The 20,677-nt window shown below is 42.3% G+C and overlaps 1 protein-coding gene across 1 annotated transcript in view; it reads right to left on the reverse strand.

Annotated features, from left to right (window-relative positions):
- zfhx4 (zinc finger homeobox 4) overlaps nucleotides 1-19,910 on the reverse strand; it is an 89,620-nt gene extending 69,710 nt beyond the window's left edge. The window contains 1 exon segment of the mRNA XM_042067816.1: nucleotides 19,837-19,910. The gene's annotated coding sequence lies outside the window, so the exon portion shown is untranslated.
- Between the last annotated feature and the right edge of the window lie 767 nt (nucleotides 19,911-20,677).

Raw genomic sequence — 20,677 nt, forward strand, 5'->3', positions numbered from 1 at the left:
TAGCAATACAAAGAGAGATCCTACTGATATGCGGACGTTTGATGAGGTGTCTTTCACTGTCAAGCACTTTAACTGCTTGTGCTTTTACTTCATATGTAACTGCATAGTGAACGCTAAGTTCATCCAGACTTTTGAATTCTGAGCTAAAAAGTCAACTACGGAACGGTTAGGCTATCAGTCTCATCTGAATAATTTTGACTAGCCCCAAATCAAAACTACTGCTGCTTAAGAGAAAAAGGAAATATTAATCATTGTTCAGGAGGGAACAGACAGCCTTTTTCCACAACTTGAAACAAGTGATCCACTACATCCTAGATTAAAGGGTTCCATGTGTGTGTTTTTTCCCCCTGATATCATTTCATCTGTGCAGAACACGTCTGTGTGATTCTCCGCACATGCACTGCCATAGTTTGTAACTGAAACAGCTCTCCTCCCCACCCTTTTCACAAAGTTGCCACCTTCTTTCGATGCACAAAGCAAAAAAACTAACAAAAAGCCCTACCTAACACAAAGATCCGTTCCTTAGCACATAAAGTGTCTCTGTCCTTCCCCTGCCACCCACCCAACCCTCACCACTCTCTTTCTCTCTCTCTCTCTGTCTCTTTCTCTTTTTTACCCTCAACAATGAGGCCACAGATCTCCCTGCCTAGAAACCGTTCCAGCTCTGGTTAGAACAAAGCAATGGCAAACAACATTTCTACCTCTGTTTTTTAATTAAGACTGTCCCTGCCCTCTCCCAGTGCTCCGTGGAGACAGTGTGTGAAGTGATTAAAAAGAATGTGATCTGATCAGGAGGGGGGCCTAGTGTGTGTGTGTGTGTGTGTGTGTGTGTGTGTGTGTGTGTAGGGGGGGTGGTTTTAATAGGAAAGGAATGCTAGGTTTGCAGGAGTGCTAAGTTCTTGGGAAAGAGGGCACAGAGAGATTTCTTTTGCCTTTTGTTTTTCTGCCACCCCCTCCACGCACACACACACACACACACACACACACACACACACACACACACACACACACAGCCCCCCCACATCACCCTTTCCATCTCCCTTTCAGGAGCTTGCACCGGAGGATAGCAGCCTTTCTCAAAGCTGGGGATTTCACTTGCTTTTAACATTCCTCATCCACTCTCTCTTGCTCCCTCTTTTCTCTCTCTTTTGTCTTCGTCCTTTCTTCCCTTTTAAGAAGCCAAGCGCAGGTTAAAAGTTAGCCCACTTCTGTGTGGCCAGAGTGTGTTTTGCTGCAGTGACACCGTATAAAAGAAATGAGACCGGAGAAGAAATAAATAAAAACATCCTTGAATTATATGAGCATACAGAAAGGTCAGTCCCGTCTCAGCTCTGGCCTTTTTTTTCTTCCACCTTCAGCCCCCTCCCCAACCCCCCCTACACCAAATCCTCTATCAAAATGTCATAGCGCGTTAGGCAAAGACAAAAGAGACTCACTGTGTGGAAGCTACACATATATCTAATCCTGACAATGCCATGAATGGGCCTTCACAAGTGTAATTATACTTGTTTATTTGTTGCCATGCTGAAAGAACTGATGAAAAATCCATCAAAGAGGTATTATCCAAACATCAAGCGCTTCTCTGCCCGTCCAAGGACACTGGGGACCTTAAGTCTTTCTTGTTTAAGTCAGAAAGAAACGGAATTGCAAAGGAGAGGAGGAGAAAAAAAAAACGAAGGTTAGCGTGACCATTTTTTTTTTCTTTTTTTTTTTTTGTTCTCACAAAGACTTTCTGCGACCTCGTTTGTGCCCAGAGGTGTAATAGTAGAAGCTGTAGAAATCCCCTGTGCCACGGAAACATTTGGAGGCCCCTCATTTTCAACCGATACCATATCATTACTGTCGGGCGTGGCACACCCCCCCACCCCATCCCCAAACTTTGGCAAAAGAGTCCTTTTAGGAGTCAGGAATCTTGTCGGACAAATTACCTATCCACAAAATGCCTCCTGGAGAACGAAAATCAAAAGGCAACGTGTGTGTAAGTATGTGTAATCTCCCCAAGAATCTAAAAAAAGAGGTTGCACCAGTCCTGGGTGACTGCATTACTGTCCTAATCTGAGGCCTTGCTTTCTCTAAGGCATATCAGAGCAAGTACCAAGAATAATATGGCCTTAAAAACTCCACATGAGAAATGACTATGACTTATGGTTTATAGTAATATTATTGGGATGAGGCCATTTAAATATAACTAAAGGCAAACTCTGTTAACTGTAAGGGGGAAAAAAATTAATGAGCACTGGATTTAGCCTGGTTTCATGCAACTGGCTTTCCCGTTAAAGAGTTCTAACAGGGGGCACCCATATCAAAGGGAGACATAATCTACATAGCTAATGTGTTTTCTCGATTCAAAGCAGAGTTAGAGGGCGGAACAAAAAAAGAAAAGCGAGAAGAAAAAGGGAAAAAGCCACAATTTTTCTTTTGCTGGCAATCTGGAAGCACTCTGGAGTTAATTATGGCTGATTGGAAATGAACCGCACAAACAAAGGCCAGTCTATGTCCAGACAATTATACTACATTAACCAGCTTAGAGCTTCCCACTGGTGTGTATGCGAGGGGACTCCTTCGAGTGTGTGCGGGGTCGCGTCTACCTTCCCAGTGCAGGCAGGAATGCTCCTGCACCCAGGACTAATGAAGAGCAGCCTCCAAAGAATGTGTGACGACCTCCCCTGACATGGCGAGAGAAGAAAAGAGAGAGAGAGAGAGAGAGATTGAGAGAGAGAAACGTTCAGCCTCAGTCACCACAAAGGAGATGAAGGTAATTAAGTTTGAAAGTAAAGGCCCTTGCAACAAACAATGACGCTGTGTCTTTCTGGAAGGGAGCAGGGAGAGAAGAGAGAAGAGAAGAGAAGGGGGGGGGGGGGTCGGCTGAGGGAGGGGGCAGAAAAATCATTAACATTCACTAGAAGGGTGGAAAAGGCATGGGGTTAAAGGGGAGAGCTCAGTGTCTAAGAGCCTGCCTTCCCCTTTAAGCAGGTCCTCTTGCTCTCTCTCTCTCTCACTCTCTCTCCCCTACACCATGTGCTCCTGTCTTTTTATCTGTTTTTTTCCCTCTCTCCAACTCTTTCACCTCACATCTGGTTTCACATCTTTCCGAGTCATCTTCTGCTGTCTGCCTGTGTCCACGTCCACGTGATGGAAGAAAGATTCTCCCTCCTTCCCTCCCTCCCCCTCCATCTGACCTCTCTCACACTCATTCTGTACCTTCCACTAACCCTCTCTAACCCCTCCCTCTCTAGCCCCACTCTCTAGCACTGTTTCAACACTACACATTTGTACCTAATAGGCAGCTTTGCAAAGTTAACTTTGCATTTTTCCCTTCTACCTCTCTCGCAGGGAGAGAGAGAGAGAGAGAGAGAGAGAGAGAGAGAGAGAGAGAGAGAACCCTGGTAGTGAGTTTTTTCCCCCTTCTATTTAAAATAAATGAAAACGAGGCATATTTGCCAGCCCACCTGAGACTCTGGGCTTACTCGTGGCGTTGTGTGTTTTGCTAAGAGAAATCACCAAGATGCAAATGAGGGTTGCATCCCTCCTCTCAACCTCCCCAAGTCCCCCGCTGAGTCTTTTAGCTTAATTAGCAAAGCAGATATGTTATTTCCACACACAATAGTATAGTGTAGAACTACCATACACAAACACACACACGCACACACGCGCACACGCGCACACACACACACACACACACACACACACACACACACACACAAACACACACACACACACACACACAAACACAAGGACATTTCAGAGGAGCTAACTGCTGAGTGTAAACAGTGTGTCCTGGTCCCTCACCTCTCTGTCGTGGGTTTTCTGTGAGATTTCCTCATCATTTACACATGCATGAGCAATACATACAGTTCACTTTCAGCTGCACTCACACATCTCATGGAGGCAGACAGCACTGTAGCCCTCCTCTCTTCCCTCCTCTATCCCTTCATCTCTCTGTGTGTGTGTGTGTGTGTGTGTGTGTGTGTGTGTGTGTGTGTGTGTGTGTGTGTGTGTGTATGTGTGTGTGTGTGTGTACAGTTGCATGTGGAGATCTGTATGTGTACACACCTGGATGCATGCCTTTGAGTGTGTGTGTGTGTGTGTGTGTGTGTGTGTGTGTGTGTGTGTGTGTGTGTGTGTGTGTGTGTGTGTGTGTGTGTGTGTGTGTGTATGTGTTTGTATGTGTTTTTCCATGCTGACCAAGGAAGCAGAGAATCTAATTGCAGCTTTGGCAGCCTCATGTTTAGTAATCGCCCTCTCTTTGTCTAGCCCATGCAAAGCTGGATTAGAGTTAAAATGATGACTGGCTTAATCCTTTGATTTCCCCGTGCTAAATAAATATTAATCTACTGGTCAATCGTGCTCTTGTAAGGTACAATATATACAATATGAAAGCGCTTACCAGTTACATAAATCGCCGTTTGTGCTGCATCTGTTTCAGTAGGAGAAACCTGTGCCCCTCCCCAATTTATAAAAAAAAGGATTTATGAAGTGAAATTAATAATCCCTCTAAACATTAATCCTCATAATCTAGGATGTTGTTGTTTGACAGGGAGATGCACTCAATTAATCAAGATCCGAATTAATAAATCACACAGTTTTGTTTTGTTTTGTTATGTTTGTTTGTGGTGCTGGGGCCGCTGCCAGGCTGATATAGGTTCAGGGCAGTGAAAGCAGAGGGAAGTTCACTAGTTCAGAACACACACATTGAACTCAGCAGTGGAGAAACAGTACAAACAGATCTGCTCTAGAGTGGGCAAACAGTGACCACAGGCGCACACACACACACACAGAGAGAGGGAGGGAGGGAGAGAGAGAGAGAGATAAAGAAAGAGAGTGAGAGACAAGAATGTCTGAATGAACACAAACACGCAAGCGAGCATGCATACACGCACACACATGAGCAAATATGCACACAGCCATTGAAAGGCACAAACAAACACACACACACACACACACACACACACACACACACACACACACACACACACACACACATACACATACACATACTCAACGACTGATCCATAAAGACCCAATTGGCTCCTATTGTTGAGGCTTATGTAGTGAGCACATGATCAGATGTCCATACATAAGCCCACTGTGCCACTGTGTTGTGGAGGTGGACAAGACCTCGGACAAAGATCTGCACCAGCATCTAACATCATCTAACAACATCTAACAACGCCGAGCAGCACCTGACAATGACTAGCAGCATTTATCAACTTGTAAAGAGCCAGCCCACCATTCTGACAAAAGGATGTTGAAGTTTCATTTCAACAGCCAATTAAAGTACATCCCTCCCTCCTGCACACCTGAAGCAATGTGTTGATTGGCTGTTAAAGTTTTGTGTGTTTATGACACAATTTTGTTTCCCATTTACAGGACTTCACTGAGAGAGCTAGAGGACTGAATTTGAGACTTCGTTCTGTTTGTGCCAGTAGTTAATGGCCGCATACTGTTATTTTCTACCCTCAGTGGACAATCCCTTACAGAATCTCATAACATTTCATAACATGTAACATCTACCTAAACTTAACAACATAGAAAAACATTTTAAGTGTGACCCGAGTGTGACCGAGACTTATCTTCTGCTTGACAGAACAGGTGCTGTACACCTAGTCATCTTATCCACAGTCCTGCAGTGGTATGTACAGTATAAAACGCCGGTGTTCACGCAGAGCCGTCTGACTCCGAGGTATGTGTTTTTAAAGACGTGCGGGAGCCACCATGTCTAATTGGGGAGCCATTTTGTTAGTCAGTCGTGCTGACCTTTTCCCCATGCTGTCATTTTCCCACAGCAACAATAAAGCCTAAAGACTATGCTCACAGGGCTGCCTGTCCTCTAATTATCTTCATAAATATAATCACAGGGCGCAGGTATCCGCTTATGCATTCCAATACTGTTAGGAATAGCCAGTTCAGCATTCCTCCGAGATGTATTTCTGAAAAAAAGAAAGACTCAAAAACAACAAGCCCTGTCAAAACAACTCTCAAACTAACGAATGAATTCTTCTTCTAAATAGGCTTTTTGTATCGGGGACTAATGTCCTTATATGGATGAGCAAGACATTCAGCTCACAATATCTCCTCCTTTCTGGATCCGGGCAATTACTAATTAACTTAAGGTTGGGGACTCGATTTAATTACAGAGCTCCAACTGAAATGAACTTTAGACCAAAAAAGCATTTGCTTTTTAAAACAAACTCATTTCTGACAGCTGTTGTGAGTTTGCCCTCCTCTACGGCCGAAAAAAACCCCCCATTTGTTTTCTTTGCCATCATGGGGCCATTACTTAGCTCAAAAAAAGGAAAGAGAGAGAGAAAAAAAGAGGGAAAGAAAGAAAAAAAACACATATTTATGTTTTAATTGGGTTTCACTCCAAACAAACAACTGTCAGCTTTAATTAGCCTGGTTTCAGATTAGGGGCAAAATATTCCATTATCAAATAAACTGAATGTCATGCGAACTACGAATCAAATTTACTCTCAAACACAAATTCCACAGACCTGGCTCTCACAACCACCCATTAACGTCCGTACAGTTCAGACACAAAATATGAAAGTAACATTTGAATAATAACCATATTCTAAAGAAAAGAGAGCCTCAATTCATTAATTTGCGCCAACGGTTTGGTCGGGGAAGATCCATTTCTGAGATGAAAGAGAAGCACAGCTCTGCGGAGTCTTTGGGTTTGGCAGAGAGAGGGTGGGCAGGCAAGCGAGGGAGAGCGAGAGCAATATTACAGGAATTACAGCTTATTTTCACAGATGCCATTGGAAAGCCCCGGCGAGCTGCATTTCCTCCACCGCAAACATATTATCAGAGAGCCGAACAGAGCAGAGAGTGGACAGACAGTGGAGCGCTACGACTCCTACTACAGCCTTCAAGGCTGCTGCTGCTGCTGCTGCTACTGCTACACACGGGTGGGGATTCTGGGGTCAATGGCAACTCCAACAAGACAAGACAGGACAAAACAAAAACAGAGCAAAAAAAAATATATCAAGGGAGGCGTTGTCGGCTGAACAAAAAAGATAGTTAACGCAGAGCACACACATGATATCTCAAGACCTCGTTGCCAACATTCATAGGAATAAGTCATTTGTTTTTTGTTATCAAACACCAACCACTCATAACTACAGAGATGTGTGTGTGTGTGTGTGTTAACCACACCAGGAGACAGTGTGTTAATGCTGCGGCTCAGATGGAAAATGTTCGATGTCCCAGTCCCTCACAAACCCCCCCACCCCCCCCCCCCCCCACTCTTTCTGAGAATTAACCACACTGCATTAGTATGTATCTCCAGATCTTTAGTGAGCCCCTGATTTGATTTTATGTGGAATACCCCAAATGGACCTCAATTTTCCCTAATGGTCCCTTCATACTGTTTCAGAAAGAGAGAAAGAGAAAAAAAGACACAGTTCTATTACACTTTTGAACTTTCAGCACTTTTTGAAAATTGTCTGTAAAGGTTTTCAGATGGAAGGATGACTGAGGTACCTAACTTTCCACAGGAGGACAAGGAGGACTGCTAAACACTGCCATAACTTCAACTCATATGGAAAAATATACCTCTTCCTTTTTACGACTGTTTAAAGGGCCTTTCTTTCAAAAATACACAAAAGTAGCCTTCCCCGGCATCCCGCACAACCTAAAGCTGAGCCTGTTTAAGACAAATTCCAGCAAAATGACCCTGCAGTCCACCCTGACACCAAACCATTTACACATCATTAAATGTGATGACAAGATGACCTATTACGATCCTACGAGAAAGGTCTCTGTTCCTCCTTACCACTGGAAAGTCTAAACTTCTTTAAAGCAAATAATTAGAGATGATTCCAACGACGCGGCCAGCCCAGACTGTGACAGGATATGAGGAGTCTAGTATTAACTAAATACCTCTCTTGGGACAGCTGGGGGAGTGCTCAACCTCCACCCCAACACAAACACAGGGCCCAACGGTGTGAGTGTAGCCTACCAGTGTGTGTGTGTGTGTGTGTGTGTGTGTGTGTGGTTGGTTGGTTGTGTGTCTGGAAATATCCTCTCTCTGAGCACAAGCAGATACATATCCCCACATTCGACTCATCCACACACACATCCACACATCCACACACACACACATCCACATACTCATGCAGAGCCACACACGCACACAAAACCATAGAGACAGACAGTCAGGTGGAGTGGCTATATTAATATCGTCTTTTCATTACGGTCAAGGATAACTGAGTGCCTTGCATATTCATGAGGCCAGCACTCATTTATCTGTATACTTAAGACACTACAATCATACATATTTAATTAGCCTCCACCATCCTCTTATGATCGCTAATAATGGCTTGTTATCCAAAGCCAATTGGCTTTGAAAATGTGCACCACAATACCGCATGTCTGTATGCGTATACATATATTATGAGATCAGACACTGGGGGATGCTTCGACTCAGGGGAGGAAATGGGACAGACATGCTGGTGGCTGCCATTTTGGCCTTAGTGTGTGTAACAGCATTTAGTGCTGGCAGGCTATGAACAGGCGTGGTTTCCATCTAAGAATCTTTGTTATTGCTGGTTTGTAGAGGGCTCAATGCATCTCTGCATTCTGCTGCTTTGATCCACATGTGAGTAAGTGGCTGTGTGTTGTGAGGAATACTACTGCTGATATCTTTTCTGGAAAGTTGTATATGGTTCTATTAAAAGCATGACCTGGTCACCATACATATTTATAACAGACTAAACATAGTGTCTGCTTTACCTTTATGCTTTAAAGCACTGTGTGACAAGGCACATTAAATCACAAAGGTGACCTGTACTCTGCTATTCTATGCTGCCTCCCTGCAAACTGCTCAGATGCTTTTCTCATGTTACTGTAAAAGCAGACAGAGAACAAAACAGACAAGAACAAACACACTAGAGCATACGTTGCAATGCACAATACTGCTGTGACACAAACCTATAGCATCCTATAGATAGACAATACCAAGAACATACGCTCTTCTCCCCTTATGCCCACTAAGGCTGTTGATTTTATATATCAAGAAATCAAATATCTGCACTCTTTTACACCATTTACAACAGGTGCACATCAAAGTCAACAGATTTAAACTAGCTTGCTGGACAAAGACTGAATACGGAGGCAGTATTTTAGCATGGTTTGTCCAACTGCACAGCTTTAAAAACAGCAATGAGTACTGACCACCTTACTGTTTAAATAAGGAACATTGTAGTTACTGTGAATTGCCATACAACAGAGCCAGGTCTGGTCTGTAGGGAACTAGCAGAAGGTCCTTGTAACCTGTGCTGTAACGGCACAGACATGACGACCTTCGACCCTGGACGGGTGCATGTGTGTCTGTCTGCCTGCCATCACGGGTCGAATGGGAGCCAGCGGTGAAGCTAGGCCGTGTTTGGTTCGGCGACCCTGATTCGTCAGAAATCAGTGTACACGCTCACCAACACAGGAGCAGGGAACTGGACTCTGCCAGATTAAACGAACACAGCTGGGTTTACATAAGAAAGATGTCTCACTCTCCTACTTTAACCTGAACTGGGATCAGGGAGAAAGGGAGAAAGACAGAAAGAGAGGGAGAGTGAGATGGAAAAAAAATAACAGAGCAGGAACCATTTGGATTTGAGGGGGAGCACACAGAAGAAGGATTAGTAGCTGTGCTCCATCACGTCTGTGCCTTAGCGCCTGCTTGTCCTTTCCAGGAAAATAAATGCACATGTATAAATGCTAAATCCATTTCTTTCCATTTTAATATCCTGAGCAAGATGGCTCATGCAAAACGGGGTGAGCTTGAGAGAATGAGGAGGAAGGGAGGGTGGGTGGGGGGGGGGGGGAATCCCCCTAGTCCGATGAGACGTGGACTGACAGAGAGAGAAATGTAATCCAGCTTGGCCTCAACCCAACAGCAACAAAAACATTTAGATAACTCTGTTCAATAATGAACATTTTCAGTGAGGACAAAAATTACATTTCCTCTCGATAACAAGTCTTTCCCATAACAGTACGCTTTTTTTTTTTTAAGCAAATGTTCGAAGACGTCGCAGTTCTTAGCACAAAGCCTCAGTAACTCTATTAGTCTCTCCTTACCCCCCCCCCCCCCCCCCCCAAAAAAAAAGTGGGGAGTTTAAAACGCATCCAAGCAAAGGGGAGGTGACCCTACAGGGGTGAAAGGGACACTCCACTGCATACAAGTTTCCCTTGGCAGCGAGCTGGAAATCAACATCTGGTAAAGTATGTCAGAGCCCACACTCAGTCCAGCCAGACAATTGCCATGACCCGTCTTAACTGTGCAACCCACTCCAAAAAAAAAGAACGCACTGAACAATCCTTTGAACAGCATCTTTCGTTATCGTTCAAGGGTTAAAAAGAGTGGAAGTGTCATCTTTTTAAAAATCAACACAGAGCTTCCCTCTTTTGCACTAAAGGAACAAATGAGTTGCTCATCAGAGGAGAAAGAAGAGAGAAAACCATGCTTTTGTTCAGAAGCAGCACTTCTCCCTGTCTCAGTCTCTCTTCTCCGTAAAAAAATTAGCATTTGAAAAAAAGCCTAGTTATGATGCACAAAAGGTCAGTGAAAGAGGACACTGACCTAGTGGAAAACAACAAAACAACATGGGGACATTTCTTTTGTCGCTGCCTGTGTTCACCACGAGATCATTTCCATACAGCCGACAAGAGACAGAGAGAGAGAGAGAGAGAGAGAAAGAGAGAGAGATGGAGGAGAGAGAGAGGGAGAGAGAGAGAGAAAGAGAGAGAGATGGAGAGAGAGAGGGAGAGAGAGTAATTCCAGTGATGCTGCTGTACGTTACTCTTCCCCCAGTGGCGTTTGGAGCTCACGTCACAGCGATCTGTTCCTCATCTTAACATTTTGAACACATTTTCTCTGGAACAAACAGAGGAACAAAAAAACACCAAAAATACAAAAAAAAAAAAAAAAACATTGCGACTAACATCTCAGGCCAGACTGTTCTCTATGTCATTTAAGCACATCAATTCAAAAAGACCCATTTTAACGTGTACACCGTGCTGTCAACAGAACGATTAATTGACTTACAGATCTGGAATTTCCCCCGCACCATGGCACCCCACAGAAGATACGGCTCCATTAGAACAATGCATCTAATGTTTTCGCAGTCAGACGCACTCATACATTTTTTCCCCGCACTAAAGCCAAAAGGAACCCATATTTACCAGTCTCTCATTACCATACATAGTACTTCACGTGACGACAAAATCTGCCGGCATCTTGGGAGTCTCCAGATATATACGAGCTGCACGCATGTTGTCTCAAGTCCTCGACAAACACATCTTTAGGGACAGCCAAGACCCCCGGAATAAAAGAAAGAAGGAAGAAGCAGCATTTTCCATCTTCCTTTCATCTTAGCCACCCAGTCGACCATTCACCAGCCCATTCAGAGGCCACTCTGCATTATGCAAAGCAATGCTAATCCTCTTCTGATGCTTTCACACACATAGAAGCCTCTTCCATTCCTTCCACTGAAAAGCAATTATATCAGTTTACATTTCTGTCAAAAAAAAAAGATCAACATTAATGCTGAGGAACCAGCATCTCATCAAATATCCCCTCGTCTTTGGCAACTAGAGAAACTACAGATTATTTAAGATGGTGCGTGCAATTTTTGTGTGTGTCTGTGTGTATTTGTGAGTGTTTTCTCTTATTCTGAGGTTTTTTTTTGCTTTAAGTGTGTTATTTAATTAGCCTTAGGGAAGAGAGCGGCACTTTAGTTGCTGTGGAAACTCTTCTTGGCACTGACCTTCTCTTGTGTCGAGGCCTATGCAGAGTGTGCCTGATCTATTAATCACTGGCAAATTATGAAAGAATGCTGCTGAGCTGCTCGCTAGCATCCTTCCTCGGCCCGGACACAAGCCATTGTCTTCCACGTGTGCAACACCAAGCCGCCACCAAAAAGAGACTAACGAAAAAGGCAGTAGATTTGCATATGCAAATGTCCACACGAGGAAGGGGGGGGGGGGGCGCGTGTGTAAACAAGTGTCATTGTGAGATGGATTAAGCTCACAGCCTTTTCTTTCTTTTATTTTAGGAGGTAGTGTGAGGGGGTGGGGGGTCATGGGGGGTGAGGTGGGGGGGCATTAGTCAGCATAATTAACCAAGTCTCCATGGAGACTAATGAAATTTTGCTATGGTACGACTTCAAATTAGATAGCTGGTGATGCCTTTCCACTATCCTGCCTCCAAATCCATTATTTGCCAGAGAACAATGAGCCGTTTGTGACCAGCTGATCTCAGCCAGCTGAACAAACCTCCGAGTTGACAATTTGCATATGTTAATATAATTAATCGCTAATTACATGAAACATGTACATGTTCTCACTGCGCTTTCCCCAGGCGCTCTGAGGCTTGAACCCCGTCCAAGTCTTTAACCCTTCAGACAGCCTCTAAGCAGGAGAGGCTCTGTGTGTTATGGTACAGCCTCGGGGGCAACACAAAAAGCCCCCCACTTAATACATTAAGCCAGCTCCCTGACTTCTCAGCTTTCCACCCCCCCCCCCCCCCCCCCTCCTTTTCTCCAACCCCCCACCCAAACACACACACACATACACACTACACCCCCCACTCCGAGAGCTGTGGACCGAGGCATGTTCTGTTGCGTCCTAACTGGACCAAATTCAATTGGGCCGACGACCACAAAAGCCCCACAGTTCTTCAGACAACAATGTGATAATTTTTCAATGCTATCTACAGCCATCGTGAGGAGAAGAAGCGTAGAGGGGTAGCTATATTATCCTTTATGGAAGGTTTTTTTTTTTTTTCCGCTTAAATCAGTAAACTGATCAGTCGAGGACTGTCCATTGTTTTCACTCTCGCTTTTTTCGATAAAACTATTTCAGATCACATAACAAATGAAGATATGTACCATAACACTTTTCCATGCAGCAGCCTGACATTTGCTTCCTCCGTGAGAGAAAAGTGCCAGATAGAACCAAAAAAAAACAAAAAAACATTGCCCTCGAAACCCTTGCAATGGCCCAGGTTTTGAAAGTGTAAGGAATCTTCATAGAAATCAAAAAGCCACGGCCAGATTAAAGAGCCCTTTGTCCTTTTCCATGTTGCATTTCTTTTAGCTGGCTAAATTAAGCGAGCCTGTCTGTTCAAAGCACGGAGCTGAATAGCCAAATGGAAAAACCGTTCTATCACATATGAAATTCATGCAGCTGTGCTTCAGAACAGGGACCAGATGGCACAGGAGGAGTCGAAAAACAAACACCTAATGACAGACAGACAGACAGAGGAACCTCAGAAAGAGAAGGGCCCATGGTGTCCGCTCTTAAGAAAACAGAAAATAAAGCTCACCCCCGTGACATCGGAAACTGAATGGGATAATGAATTTCCACAGAGCCAAGTGCGGCAGCACAATGAAATACTGTACAATACTGTGGGTTTCCGCATTTTGAAAGAAATTCGTCTTTTCATCGGCCGTGTCTTGTTCATGACTAGAGGCAATATTATTTCACTTTCTGACCCCAGGAAAGATTTCAGGAAGATGCATATTTACGGCAACGAGTGTATTCTGTTTATTAATGAATGCATGGTGTATGCCGAGGCTCTGTATGCCTCTCTCTCTGTGTGTGTGTGTGTGTGTGTATGAGAGAGAGAGAGAGAGAGTAGGAGAAAGATTGTGTATGTGTGTGTGTGTGTGTGTGTGTGTGTGTGTGTGTGCGCATACGTATCTGTGCTGGCCACAGAGACAGAGAGAGCGGAAGTGTCTACACATGTGTACCAGTTTCACAGTGTAAGGACATATTCATTGTAATAACAATCAATACTCGGATAACCACATTTTTAAAACTATTTTGCTCAGCACAAAATCCTCCCTCAGCGTTGCTGCACCCTAAATGGGACGTTTGCATGTCATGCTATGACAGTCATCTGCGATGCACTGCAAAGTGCCGCGACAGGGTTGAGGCAAACCTTTCTACAGTAAGGGATTTTAAATCATCCAGCCTCTTCTATTGGACCTGAGACTTACTGAGGTAGAAACCATAAAAAATGAAGAAGGGAAATTTAATCCCTGAAATATTGATTTGCACATTAATGTCATATAGGCAGAGGGCAATTTGGCTTCATGGAAATGACACATTGTCGGGTCTTTGGAGAAGTCTGAGCCTGTCTTTTCTGCAGAATCTCCAAGGCCATTAGGTGCTTCCCTGCCTGGCTTTACAATATCCCATGCAGCCTAAAAAATAATCTGCACTGTTTTTATCCATCACAAAATAAACACACAGGTTAGGAGACACCAAAATGCTCCACACACACACACACACACACACATCCCAGCTTCCCACCAAAACAAGGCATGCAGATAAAGCACAATACCTTTACAACAAAAGTCGCAGGGACAATTACATCACTCTGACATAGTTCAGAGGAAAGGGATTGTGGATCAATGCATCCTCAATTATTTTGAGAATACCAATGTATTGATTAATATCCAGCCATATCTCACACTATTTGCAGTTAAGATATTAGCCATTGTCCACATCTATCAATACATGTAAGGGTAACGTTAGCTACCAAAGTACAGAGTTCAGATATGCACACCAACACAAAGATAAAGGTAAAAACGGCTACTTTAATCTGTGCACTGATATAGTATAGTTAAAAAAGAAATGAAAAGGCTATTCAATACACAATCTATAACAAAGGTTGTGATAATAACAACACTACTACTACTAATAATAATAATATAAATACTAGTAGTAATAATAATAATAATAATAATAATAAGAGTAGCCTAATAATAATAGAATTTAAACAATTACAGGTAAAACACAAAAAATAGTCCATTAAATCCACATTTGTGCGGAAAATGATTTTCCAAATGTGCAGAAAATAACCTACAGTACATCTACATATATTACCAAACCATACCACGAAATAAAATGTCGTTTAATGTTTATCTTATTTCCTATAAAATAAACAAAATAAAGAAATTATTAATCCGCAACGCAGAAGACAAGAAGGGACCCACGAAAATCCTCAAAAATAAACCACCTCGCCAGCTCATGATACGGCGACCGGAGCCTTTACACACACCGCTACATACCGGGGTTTGTGTTGTGTTCTCCTCCTGCCTTGTTTTTTTCTGGGCTCTCAATGCAAGCGATCGATGCCCTTGTCACTGTCGCGTTCCAATCGGAGCCGAGACTCTGCCTTGCAGTAACCATCAACCAAAAAGCCAAGACACCCTACGTTCCCCTTTTCTCACCATGTCCAATGTTAGGGTTACAGCTCACAAAAAGCAATTACATGTAGAAGTTTAGGAATCCATGGCATCACACCACCATCCGCAAGGACAATTAATTGAATGGAGAACATGATACAAGAAATGGAAATAAGGCGCAAAATGGAACTTACAGCAAGAGGACTGAAGTAAAATGGGAAGTAGTATTGGTGACAATATGAAAACGTCGTGTTTTATAAGTCCATTTTCAATGGTAGACACTTAAGATTCCCGGAGTTGTTGTCTCGGTGGGACCTGCCTGATGTTAGAGTTGTATTCCTCCTATCGGTCTCTTTTCTCGGCGACACAGACATCCACGCCGCGGTAAAGGGAAACTACTTAGCACGCAGCAGGTAATAGCTATGTATGCCGAGTTATATTTTGGATGGAGATTACTTCATATGAAAGGATTCTTGACTATACACTAAGAATGAAACCCGTTGCTCCGTATTCGCACGCCTGAATCCACCAGTAGCCTACGTCGCGACACCGTTTCGCCAAAGTGTTATCAGGGTAGCCTGCATGCTCTGCTACGAATGTTGTCTTTTTGGAGCAACATTGTTTTAAAAGATAACGCCTAATAGCTCGACCGAGATGCCAACAATGGACCATACGACAAGATCAAAGCAATTATGTACCAGCAGGCTAATAGCTGTACAAAAGCCGCGTCCATCTCTTCGCCGAAAAGGCAAGAAAACCCGTAACGAACGTGAAATCGGACCTCTCCACTTCAAGTTTAATTATTAACCATACGGTGTCTTTCTTATACAAATCATGTCTTCATATGTGATAACTAAAACCTGGAAAAGATTATAAATAGGAGCCTGAATAAACTTTGAAAATAGAATCGGGCTACGATAGTGCTGTCATTCTCTATCGACTGCCTACTGTACTGACAGTTTGTTCTTAATAGTACCGCGATACCCGTTTAAAACTAAGCAAACGATTTTTAAAGGTAGTCAAATGTCAAGAAAGTCTCACAATTGTTGTTATCTGAAAAGGGGATGTCAAAGATTCTGCGGAATCAACAAAGAAAGATAATCAATACGCGACCTAAATTTAACACCAACTACTCAATAAAAGTTAAAGCTAAAAAAAAACTTACTTTCTTCCCCCGCAGATCTCTCCGCTTCTTCGCTATATCGTTTGTAAAGAAAACCACATCCAGTATATGCGAAAGAGTGTACCGAATGAAAAAAGAAAAATAATCCTCCAACTTTATTGGAAAAAAATAAAAATGCGAATGGCGAGAGGATGAAGAAGCGATCCTTTGGGTCCGGGCGTTTTGAGGGTGTCGACGGTTGCCTGGCTGTTAAGGTTGTGAAGGGGTTGGGGAAAGAAGGAAAGGAAATGAAAATCCGATATGTCTTTATTCTGCTAATTATTATCGTTTTAGCCCTGTTTAAAAAAATGGCTGATTAAGTTGAGTGCGCATGTCTTTGTGTGTCTATTCCCGATATGCACTCTGGGAATGAGAGAGAGAGTGGGAGTGAGCAAGAGAGGGAGGGAGAGAGAGAGAGAGAGCAAGAGAGAGGCGTAATTAGCGAGGTGATCAACAGTCTCCACATTGCAAATGACGCGCTGTTTCAACTTGGAGAGCCGAAGGGCAGTGCGGGCCAGATATACAAAAATGATCTAATAGAGAGAGCGGAAATCTTTTGGTTGGCTATATACGAAATTGATAAACGTCATTCTGAACAATACGTGCATGACTATGTCCTGACTTTCAGACACAAGTCATCTTTTTGACTCAAGATGAAAATAACAAACAGATACCGTGCTTGAGGATGTGTCAGTGACGATGTGGCCAACGCTACGGGTCTGTCAACAACCGGCGACAGCATTTTAACTTACAATCACTTGTTAGTTTCATTTACGACCGTTAATTAAAGAAATACAACGTTACACCAAACAGTATCAAATTTATTTAGACCAGTGTCTTTTTTCGCTTAACTGCTCGCCGTAAAGCGCATGAATGCAACCATACTGGTTTAACTGTAGCCTAGTTGACATCAGTGAATCGGTTTACTACTTTACAAACAAACTTGGCTTGTTTTAAAACAATTAACAAATGATATTTAGGCCATTAATAGGTCAATGCAAGTTACATATTGCATTTAATTTTACCTTTTTAAATTACGCCGACCAAGACTACAAAATAAAGGTTAAGGGAAACAGAATACCAATGAAAGCATGCGGTGATGTGCAAGCATGCAATACGATTAGTTTAAAACACAAAATGCCATGCCAGTGAATGCAACTGTACAGTCGATGTATATTAATTTGTTCGTCATTCAAAATGTGGAGAGCATGGATAGGCTACTACATATTATTTTTATCCTTGCACGAATATATGAACTAGTAATTGTAACAGATGCAGCTTCATGAATGGCTTTTGATTCCGGTATCTAGGATATTTATATACTTTTAAGAATGATTGAACATTTCCAGGCCTTCACACCACTGAAAATAGTATGACCTCTGGTAAAGGAGAGTGGTACTCAGATAAAGTATGTGGCAATATTTTTATATCATGAACAAAATCATAGTGAGGCATTAGGTGACAATTCTGCCTCAAAGTTGCATTTGGTAGCACGATTTCTAGCTGTAGTCTTAGTCTTTAGTCAACTAATGGTCGCCATAGAGAGAAGACCCTGCAAGATGTTAATCGGGGGGAAAATCAAGAGATCGCCTCTCCTTTATGAAAAAATCGAAGGAGGTGAATTGAGTGAGCTAGCTTTCCGGATCTCACGATAAGGATGCTAGCAGGACTGAGGTTGCACCGAGGCAAAGTCCTTCAGTCCGGTTTTAGGATTGGTATGTCACAGATTCTCTCGGTCTCTGGCTCGGGAGAGATGGTCAACGGAGGCGTTGCTTTTTCACCCCGATTCATGGCTGCTGGTCCTCCGGGGAATCCTACTGCCAACCCCATGTGAGCTCTTATTAGGACAAGGGAATAGACAAGAGCGGGAGTCCGCTGTAGGAGGGACAGAAAACGCAAGGAGAGTCCCACCACAAAGCTACTTTAATGTAAACTAAATACATCGGACTAAAGGTTATTTTAATGTTTGCAAATGTTGACGAGTGCGTTTAAACTGTGTTCTGCGTGCGGAGGACTTTGAAACTATTGATTTTAAAGAGCTCTCATCCTTTGCAAGTATATTTGTGCATGCTGACTGGTGTAATTATTGCATAAGGCAGAGTTCTTTACAACGCTTTGAGTTGCTGTTCTATGTAAAAAATGGACAAAGTAAGAATTTAAAACTGATAACGTTTGTGAGCTTCTGTCTCCACCCTCCTTTTCCCTGCTTGCTATGCTTCTCCTAGAGCTATTTACCAAAAGACCGTGTTAACTAATATCAGCCTCAATATGAATATATATTTTTTAAATCTGCTGCTTAATACAGATGAATATCTTTATATTCTGTATGGATATGTGTTTTATTCCTTGAGCGCCGAGCCTGTTAAAACACTGTTTGTGAAATGGGGTCATATCTGATGATTTTCCACTGACAGCCCATTATCCATGATCTAGCAGAACTACATTTTAGTATGTCTATGTTCCTATCTCGAATGGTTTCATTGAAACGTTACTATTGTATTAGATATTATATATCATACAACATTAAACTGTCTTTAGTAGCATATTAATGATATCTTACATTGTTTATATCACGTGCATTTTTACACTTAACAATTTCCCTCACCAACAAAACACACATTGCCAAGTTGATATAATTTACATACCCTGTAGTCCAGCAATGTTTTAAACCATCTTTCTCGTTTTTGTTCGACTTGATGAAGTTATGTGCATAAGCGTGTCCCTCCTTTAAGATAAGGGGTTTGAGGAAAACGCCTGGCGCCCTCTGGGGTTGGAGAGGTCATGTTCTGACAGAGAGCGACCCTTTCCCTACCACGAAATCTGGTCAAAATAACCTACTCTGTGAATACATATCATCTAAGCAATCCGTGAAAAAGTAAACCTGACAAATACTACAACTTTGTGAGACAAACACGAGAAGAAGAGGCCCAGCGTGTAGCCTACCTATAGCTAATATTATCGCCAACTGTTTAATACTGCAGGTAAAATATAAAAATAAAAATCAATCCGCTATATGCACATAAACTAATATAATATGAAGACCATTAAAAGAAAATCAAATCGGCATCCACTTTTAGTTGAATGGGGATGAAGCTGTACAGGTGACTGGTCAATATTTCACAATACTGTATTAAACACAGACCGAACCTATCATCAGATTCCAGAGAAAAGTTATTGTCTAGCATTACATGACGCGCAATATTATAATTTTTTTGCATTTCAATTAACCAATTTGCAAGATGTTAAATGTTGAATATCTCTTTCTAAACGTCAAAAAAACGCACAAATTCCTTTGAGATAGTATATTTTATGTGTATAAAAAACTGCAAGACGACTACTTTCCCCCGTCTTGTGTTTTCCGTAACCGATTCAGTAGACATCGATAAATGCAGAATTTCTTTCAAATGTTTAAATTGCTTATATTATGTTTCCGAAGCGCACTTACAATCCCAGCAGAAATTGAAATAAAACATGAACTACCTTTGTTATAACAGGGTATCCCGTATCCGTCTTTCTTCTCTCTGATGCTCCTCATATAGCATATGGAAACTCTTGTCAAAATGCCTAGATTTGGCACATTGTCATTGAATAGAAAGGAGCGCGCTGATGCCGGTACAGAAAATGGGAAAGTTGAGGATAGGGGGCTGCCTCCCTCAATGCGGACTTATCTAACTTTAATTTAATATTCAGCAATCATTCCGAGATGGCATACAATTCTAAGGGTTTTAATGGGGAGCAAATGATTGCTTTTAGCCAATATTTTATGATCCTACAAATAAGGACAGTTTTGTGCACTCATTTTTGCGCCAGTAGGCTTTTTAAACCATTTTGCATTCTTGTTTAGTGACGGACCAAAGGTGACAAACGATTATTTGTTTAGTAATGTTACTCAAAACAGTGGGAATTTGCGAACACTATGCCAAAATCATTTCTAACGTAAAATCGAGATCCATAAACGCTTGTTTGTAAAACAGTGGACCTTAAATCAATGTATTGGGACATTTCAATCGATTATATAAACGAAAATCCATACGCGACATGAGACCAGTATCAGCTTTGCTTTTCTTCCCCTTTGAAGGAACCAGGGGGATAGACTTGACTGTGGTTTGAAATAAAGCGTATCAGAGTAGTTGACGATCAAGTTACATATTTTGTAGCCTAAGTGCTTCCATATGCAAAATGATAGTCCCCTGAATGACAATTATAGAAGTGCTTAATCAAAACAAGCAAGAGACATACTTTAAAGAAGACAACAGTAATTCTATCCACATTATTTTAATGTCAGATTGCAGGAGGCTATCACATCAAACAATAAGCAAGA

This window comes from Alosa sapidissima, chromosome 17, assembly GCF_018492685.1.
Source record: "Alosa sapidissima isolate fAloSap1 chromosome 17, fAloSap1.pri, whole genome shotgun sequence".
Taxonomy (NCBI): Eukaryota; Metazoa; Chordata; class Actinopteri; order Clupeiformes; family Clupeidae; genus Alosa; species Alosa sapidissima.